The sequence below is a fragment of the Podarcis tiliguerta genome (assembly GCF_965153285.1).
Source record: "Podarcis tiliguerta genome assembly, chromosome: 2".
In the NCBI taxonomy this organism is placed as follows: domain Eukaryota; kingdom Metazoa; phylum Chordata; class Lepidosauria; order Squamata; family Lacertidae; genus Podarcis; species Podarcis tiliguerta.
Window position 1 is genome coordinate 110627288 of NC_139535.1, and position 7743 is coordinate 110635030.

The following is a 7743-nucleotide window of genomic DNA, read 5'->3' on the forward strand; positions in this document are numbered from 1 at the left end:
ATCAAACCTAAATCCGGCCCTGGCGCCAGGACTTGTGGTGCTGTTGTATTTCTCCAAGGTTATCTGCAAGAAAGGATTGCCCAATACGATTTCTGTACAACTGTTCTTCAAACACGTATTCCAGGAATGGGGAAACTTCGGCTGCCCAAGGGCCTCATTTCATTCTGGACAATCCTTCCTGGGGCCACATATTTCAGCGGTAGGTGAGGTCCAATGATAACATGGGCAGAGCAACAGAAGTTTTTACGATATGTTATATTCCAGCCAAGCAAAAGTCAAACGTTTCTACACACACCACACAACTCTCTATCCTCCTAGACTACATGGAACTGGCGGAAATGACTGGCAGAATCCGAGACCAGGGAGAAGAGTCGATGGAAGAAGATTGGAAAAAAATTAAAGTCTATTTACAGAAATACTGCAAAATTAAGGAATGTTAGAGGAATACTGGAAGGAAATTATATGGTTTTAGCAGAAATGTTATAAAGAATTAAGCAAAAACTGATTGTTAATGGGCTAAAGTGGAAAATTTAAAGTTAGACTGTGTTAAGATAAATTATAGAACAAAAAATTGAGAAAGAGGGAAAGGATTTGCTGAATTAGCAAATTTGAACTAGAATACAAAAAAGGGAGGTATGAGGAAGTCCAGGAAACAAGTAAATGTAAGATAAAGATATGGAAATTGGATGTGTTTTTAAATGTTTCTTCTTCTTCTTTTGCTGTTTTGATGTATTGTTTTTTCTTTCTATTCTCGATGTATTGTTTGTTAATTTTTTATTGCTTTTTTTCCTTATACTTTTTTCTGTAATTATAAAACTTCTAATAAATATTATTTTTTTAAAAAAACAAAAAACTCTCTATCCTCCTTTTAGGCAAGCAATAAGCTTTCATACCCTCCAACATTTCTCCAATGAAAATAGGGTCTTCCAGTGCTATTTTTCTAGAAAAAGAGGTGCTGGAACTCACTATGAACACCATCCTTGTTCTCTATAATGGCAATGGGACCCACCTGAGAGGTGCTGGAACTGAGTTCTGGCGAGTTCCAGATTAAAAAAAAGCCTTGGCAACATCCTATTCCATACCCTCCAACATTTCTCAAATGAAAATAGGGACGTCCTAAGGAAAAGCGGGACATTCCAGGATCAAATCAGAAACTAGGATGGCTTCTGTAAATCTGAGGCTGTCCCTGGGAAATAGGGGCACTTGGAGAGTCTGAGCTTTCTCACAGTTCAAGGACAGATTCCAGACAGGTGAAAGCATTCGATGATGGTGTGGCCAAGGTAGAGTAGATATGCCCTGGCAACAGGTCTGGGGGATAAGTAGAAAGACCCAAAGGACCGCATTTGGGCCCCATACTCAGGTTCCTCACTCCTCACTTAGGTTTCTGCTCACTTCCCTACATCTCATTTTCCTCTTATTATTTCTGCATTCACTTTTGAAGCCTATAAAGCACATTACCTCATTAAAACACACCAACGCCAAATTGCTCTCATTTTCTCCACCCTAATTGAAGTAAAATGAACTCCTCTCCCAATGAACTCCCAATTCTCTTTGTCTCCAAAGCCGTCCACCCACCCTGTTTCATAATTCTTATTTTCTTACACACCCCAGTAGGATGGTCCCTTCCTACTCGCTTCACTCTCGCCCTGCTGCTTCCTCTTCCTCAGTGAATGGCACAGCAGTGTGTACAAAAGAAAGACCGGCAGCCATGTTTAAAGCAGAAAACTGAGGTGCCTCTCCCAGAGGAGATAGGTAAAGGTAAAGGTACCCCTGCCCATACGGGCCAGTCTTGCCAGACTCTAGGGTTGTGTGCTCATCTCACTCTATAGGCCGGGAGCCAGCGCTGTCCGCAGACACTTCCGGGTCACGTGGCCAGCGTGACATCGCTGCTCTGGCGAGCCAGCGCAGCACACGGAACGCCGTTTACCTTCCCGCTGGTAAGCGGTCCCTATTTATCTACTTGCACCCGAAGGTGCTTTCGAACTGCTAGGTTGGCAGGCGCTGGGACCGAACGACGGGAGCGCACCCCGCCGCGGGGATTCGAACCGCCGACCATGTGATCGGCAAGTCCTAGGCGCTGAGGTTTTACCCACAGCGCCACCCACGTCTCAGAGGAGATAGCTTGTCCTTTATCGAACTCCACCTTTCCTTTCTATCGAAATCTCTCCTCTTCCCTGAAGTTTTCATCCCCAGGCCCAACATCCTGGGACAGATGACCAGACACTGTCTCCCCAACAGGGCTCAACAATGTTGGGACGTGGGTGGCGCTGTGGTCTAAACCACTGAGCCTCTTGGGCTTGCTGATCAGAAGGCTGGCGGTTCGAATCCCCGCAACAGAGTGAGCTCCCGTTGCTCTGTCCCAGCTCCTGCCAACCTAGCAGTTCAAAAGCACACCAGTGCGAGTAGATAAATAGGTGCCGCTGAGGCGGGAAGGTAAATGGCATTTCTGTGCTCCCTGGTTTCCATCATGTTGTCCCATTGTGCCAGAAGCGGTTTAGTCATGCTGGCCACATGACCCGGAAAGCTGTCTGTGGACAAACGTTGGATCCCTCGGCCTGAAAGCGAGATGAGCACAACTCCATAGCCTCCTTTGACTGGACTTAACTGTCCAGGGGTTCTTTACCTTTACCTTCAACAATGTTTACTGAGCTGAGTGCTGCACATTCCTCCAGGCAGTAGCAGACACACCTGACCTCCCAACTGCTATGGAGGGAGGTGACTGGGGTTGTTGCAGTGCAGATGCACTGGTGGAGCTAATCTGGCACAGCTGCCAATATATTTACAGTGGTACCTCGGATAACAGACGCTTCAGGTTACAGACTCTGCTAACCCAGAAATAGTACCTTGGGTTAAGAAGAAGAAGAGTTTGGATTTGATATCCCGCTTTATCACTACCCGAAGGAGTCTCAAAGCAGCTAACCTTCTCCTTTCCCTTCCTCCCCTACAACAAACACTCTGTGAAGTGAGTGAGGCTGAGAGACTTCAAAGAAGTGTGACTAGCCCAAGGTCACCCAGCAGCTGCATGTGGAGGAGCGGAGACGTGAACCTTGTTCACCAGATTACAAGTCCACCGCTCTTAACCACTACACCACACTTTGCTTCAGGATAAGAACAGAAATCGTGTGGCGGGGGTGGCGGCAGCGGGAGGCCCCATTAGCTAAAGTGGTGCTTCAGGTTAAGAACAGTTTCAGGTTAAGAACAGGCTTCTTGAACGAATTAAGTTCTTAACCTGAGGTACCACTGTACATTGCATTGACCTCCCTACCACCTCTTCTCACTCCTCTTCCCAGTAAGCAGCAGCAATGCAGCTGTCAGGAGGTCAGGGGGGAAAGCCCACCCCAGCCCACCAGCTGCAACTGACTCCAGATTTGGGCTCACCTGACTGAAGTAGCAGGCAGCTGCAAGTCACCAGCCATTTTAAATTTCTCACAATGCCCTGTAGTGGTGCTAAGCTGGGCATTGTGGGTATTGGAAGTAGAGGCAAGCCACAGATCACAGCAGTGCCTGACAATGCCACTGGTATTCCTACTGGGTTAGAGGAGACAATATGCGGAGGGCCATTAAAGAGCACTTTGTAAGAGGTCCTCCGAAACTTGGAGCCGTGCCTGGTCATCCCCAAGCAAAACAAAGGCCACTGCTGCATCTTAAGCCTTACAGTCATTTAGATTGTAAGCTACTTGGGGTAGAAACCTTCTTTTAAAAACTTCCCATTCCCTCTTGTTTTGTTGTTGCTATAATAATAATAATAATAATAATAATAATTTATTTGTACCCTGCCCATCTGACTGGGTTTCCCCAACCACTCTGGATTAAAAATACATTAAAATGTCACACATTAAAAACTTCCCTGAACAGGGCTGCCTTCAGATGTCTTCTAAATGTCATTCCATAAAGCACCAATATTAGGATATTAATAGATAAATGTCTGTTTGTTTCTATAAAGCAGGTCCGTTTTATGTTCAGCAGAGTGAATGCAACAAGCTACCCTGCTGCTTGAGCTTTTCGTCAGTCACCCCCAGAACCCCACCACCACACACACAAAAATCACTCAACATTTCATAAGCGAGGGATTTCAGGTCCTGATTATATTTTATTGCTTCCAACACTAAGGGGAAGGTGGAAGAAAAGTTTACACTGAGGGAGGCTCCAGCACACGTTGAAAAACATATATTGCCATAAGATTTATGGCGGAGGGTTCGTCCTATAAATCAGCTTGTGCTCCCCCTCCCTTTTGGGGGGCTGTGTAGAAATTTAAACACGTGCATCTGATTATCTTTACTTTTAGAAGAGGGGTAAAAAAAGGGGGGGTGGCACTCTTAAGACAAAGAGGCTATGAAATGTAATTGTATTGTGAATGTGCGTGTATGAGTGTGTGTGTGTGTGTTGTAGTAGCCACTAACTGGAACACATTAATAGTCATTACCACTGCTGCCCATACAAAACTGAAAGCTAATCTTTATCTTTATCTCAGTAGCCATCCATCATCTACCTACCTATCCACCTACCTGCCCCTCTATTTGCATACATATTTGCAAGGTGCCTAGGATTCTGCACAAATAATCCCAAAATTCTGAGACTGGAATCTATTATAAACAGGCTTGTGTGCCCATTTATCCAGCTTTTATTATATATTTGGAGGGCACTATCTTCTTTTGTTTGGCTTCTCGTACAGATTTTTTTTAGTTCTCTTTTTAGGCTTGAGCAATAAGGTCAGAGTCTCCCCAAATATTGAGGGATAAAAGCAGAAGTGGAGCATGCACTAGGGATGGCAAGAACTGTAGAGAGGCTATGAATTAAATGTCACAATTCTCCAGGTTTTCTCTTGATTCATGAGGACTAGAAACCTTCCCCCCTGTCTATTAGAGCCTAGAATTCAAGACGTTTTATCCTGATTTTGCCTCCCAGGATATTGGAGAGTATGTTAATGATATCAACTGAGGTCAAACCATCACCTCCTTTGAAGCAAGACCATGTGTGCTTTTGGGATACAGTCATTCATGTGCAGAATTGAGGAGCTGGGCCGAAATACAGGTGCTCTCAAGGAATGCTTCATCATATGATTTGAAGTACAAACCAGGCAGGAGGTGGGGATGGCAGTCGGTTGCTTGTACCATCCCTAAATGACAACACTGCAACTAATGGAAGGCCTTACTACAGACAAGGCACCAGATCAGGGTTTCCCAAACTTGGGTATCCAGCTATTTTGGGACTACAATTCCCATCGTCCCTGACCACCGGTCCTGCTAGCTCAGGATGATGGGAGTTGTAGTCCACAAACAGCTGGAGACCCAGGTTTGGGCACTATCTTCATCCTTCAGTCTATCCTTTGAGTTTCCATACTCTGTTGCTATCTTATTTTGTTTAACAGTATTTATATACCACTTAGTCCCTCAACAGAAGGCACACGGGTGGCACTGTGGGTTAAACCACAGAGCCTAGGACTTGTCGATCAGAAGGTCGGTGGTTCGAATCCTCATGGCAGGGTGAGCTCCCGTTGCTCAGTCCCAGCTCCTGCCAACCTAGCAGTTCAAAAGCATATCAAAGTGCAAGTAGATAAACAGGTACCGCTCCAGCGGGAAGGTAAACGGCGTTTCAGTGTGCTGCTCTGGTTAACCAGAAGTGGCTTAGTCATGCTGGCCACATGACCCAGAAGCTGTATGCCGGCTTCCTCGGCCAATAAAGCGAGATGAGCACCACAACCCCAGAGTCAGTCACGACTGGACCTAACGGTCAGGGGTCCCTTTACCTTAGTTACTCAACTATGATGCCGACAGGCCATTATCTCTCTGTCCACCTCACAGGGTAGTTGCAAGGCTGAATTGCCTGTGTGACTATATTTCTCATTCTGAGCAACTTTGGATACAATTCTAGTGAATAAACCCTCTTGATAAAACTGTTGTGAATAAACAAACCTACATAAAGCCGAGGGTTGCAATGAGTGCTGTGCAAACTCTGGCTATCCGAAAATCACCTTGAGTCTCCAAAGTCCTTGATTTCTTTAACGAGCACAGCATTGTTATTATTAATCATTTATATAGCACTTTAACATGCAAATGGCTTTGCAATTATTGTTATATCGTTCTCTTCACACAGGTGACCTTAGGAAAGTGGACCAGGTTTGTATACTTGAGTTTGGGCAAGCTCTGGTGTCTTTGTTAAGGGAGGAGAAAATGGAGTAAGGATTTGTGTGTTATGTAGTCATCTAAATAGATTAGGGGCATGGCATATCATTGGGTGCATGTCTATCACCACCACCAGCTAACCCATGGGATCTAAGCAGATCCAGCTGCAGCTTGATTGCACGCCAATTCTCAGGGCAAATCTAGACCAGGGATCTTCAATCTTTTCGGACCCAGGATGCACTTTTTACTCAAGCGTGCATTTGGGGACCCATTTCTGAATTTTTTATATATATATATATATAATATTTTTATTAAGATTTTCACATAAGAGAAAAAAAGAAAAATACAAAGATAAAAACAAATAAAAACAATTCAATTTTCATAATATTTCTTGCATTTGCTTATTTCCCAGACCTCCCCACACCTCCCCTCTCTGTATTCCAGTTCAGTTATTTAATCAGCAAATCCTTTCCCTCTACCTTATCCTTATCTTAATCATAATATATTATACCTTTAGTTTTTTGTCTATTAACCTTCCATTTTTCCGTATTCCTTCACCACATTATTACTAATAACCCTTTAACCTCAATCCAACATCATTCTAACATTCATTAATTTTATAGTATTTCTGTAAATAGTCTTTAAATTTCTTCCAATCTTCCTCCACCAACTCTTCTCCCTGGTCTCGGATTCTGCCGGTCATTTCCGCCAATTCCATACAGTCCATCACCTTCATCTGCCATTCTTCCAGGGTGGGTAAATCTTGTGTCTTCCAATACTTTGCAATAAGTACTCTTGTTGCTGTTGTAGCGTACATAAAGAAAGTTCTATCCTTCTTTAACACCAATTGGCCGACCATGCCCAGGAGAAAGGCCTCTGGTTTCTTTGGGAAGGTATATTTAAACACCTTTTTCATTTCATTATAGATCATCTCCCAGAATGCCTTAATCCTTGGGCACGTCTGAATTGTTTACCATATATTTGCATGGTGGTAGTGTTCCGCTTGCGACCCACCTTGGATCAGGCCACAGTCCATTAGTGGGTCCCAACCCACCAGTTGAAGATCAGTGATCTAGGGAGTGGGTGCTTTGTGCTCTTCACATGCTCTGGAATAGTGTCAGCAGCAGCACAGAGATTTGGTCTAGTCAAACCGTTCATCATATAGCACAGTGGTACCTCGGGTTACATACGCTTTGGGTTACAGATGCTTCAGGTTAGAGACTCCGCTAACCCAGAAATAGTACCTCGGGTTAAGAACTTTGCTTCAGAATGAGAACAGAAATCGTGCTCCGGCAGCACGGCGGCAGCGGGAGGCCCCATTATCTAGTGGTGCTTCAGGTTAAGAACAGTTTCAGGTTAAGAATGGACCTCCAGAATGAATTAAGTTCTTAACCCGAGGTACCACTGTAAAGCTAGACTGTACTCTAATTTCAGTTTTTAGAGTGCAAGGATTCTATAAGGGTTACAGAATACTTGTTTCATATGTATACTAAACACCCGTTGTTGGATAGACCCTTAATTCATCAATGCTGAGTTTTGGGATAGTTCAATTTGCGGGTACTTGTACCACCTCTGCTGGTGTGTATATATATATTCCTGTCTAGCAAACCTCCATGGAACC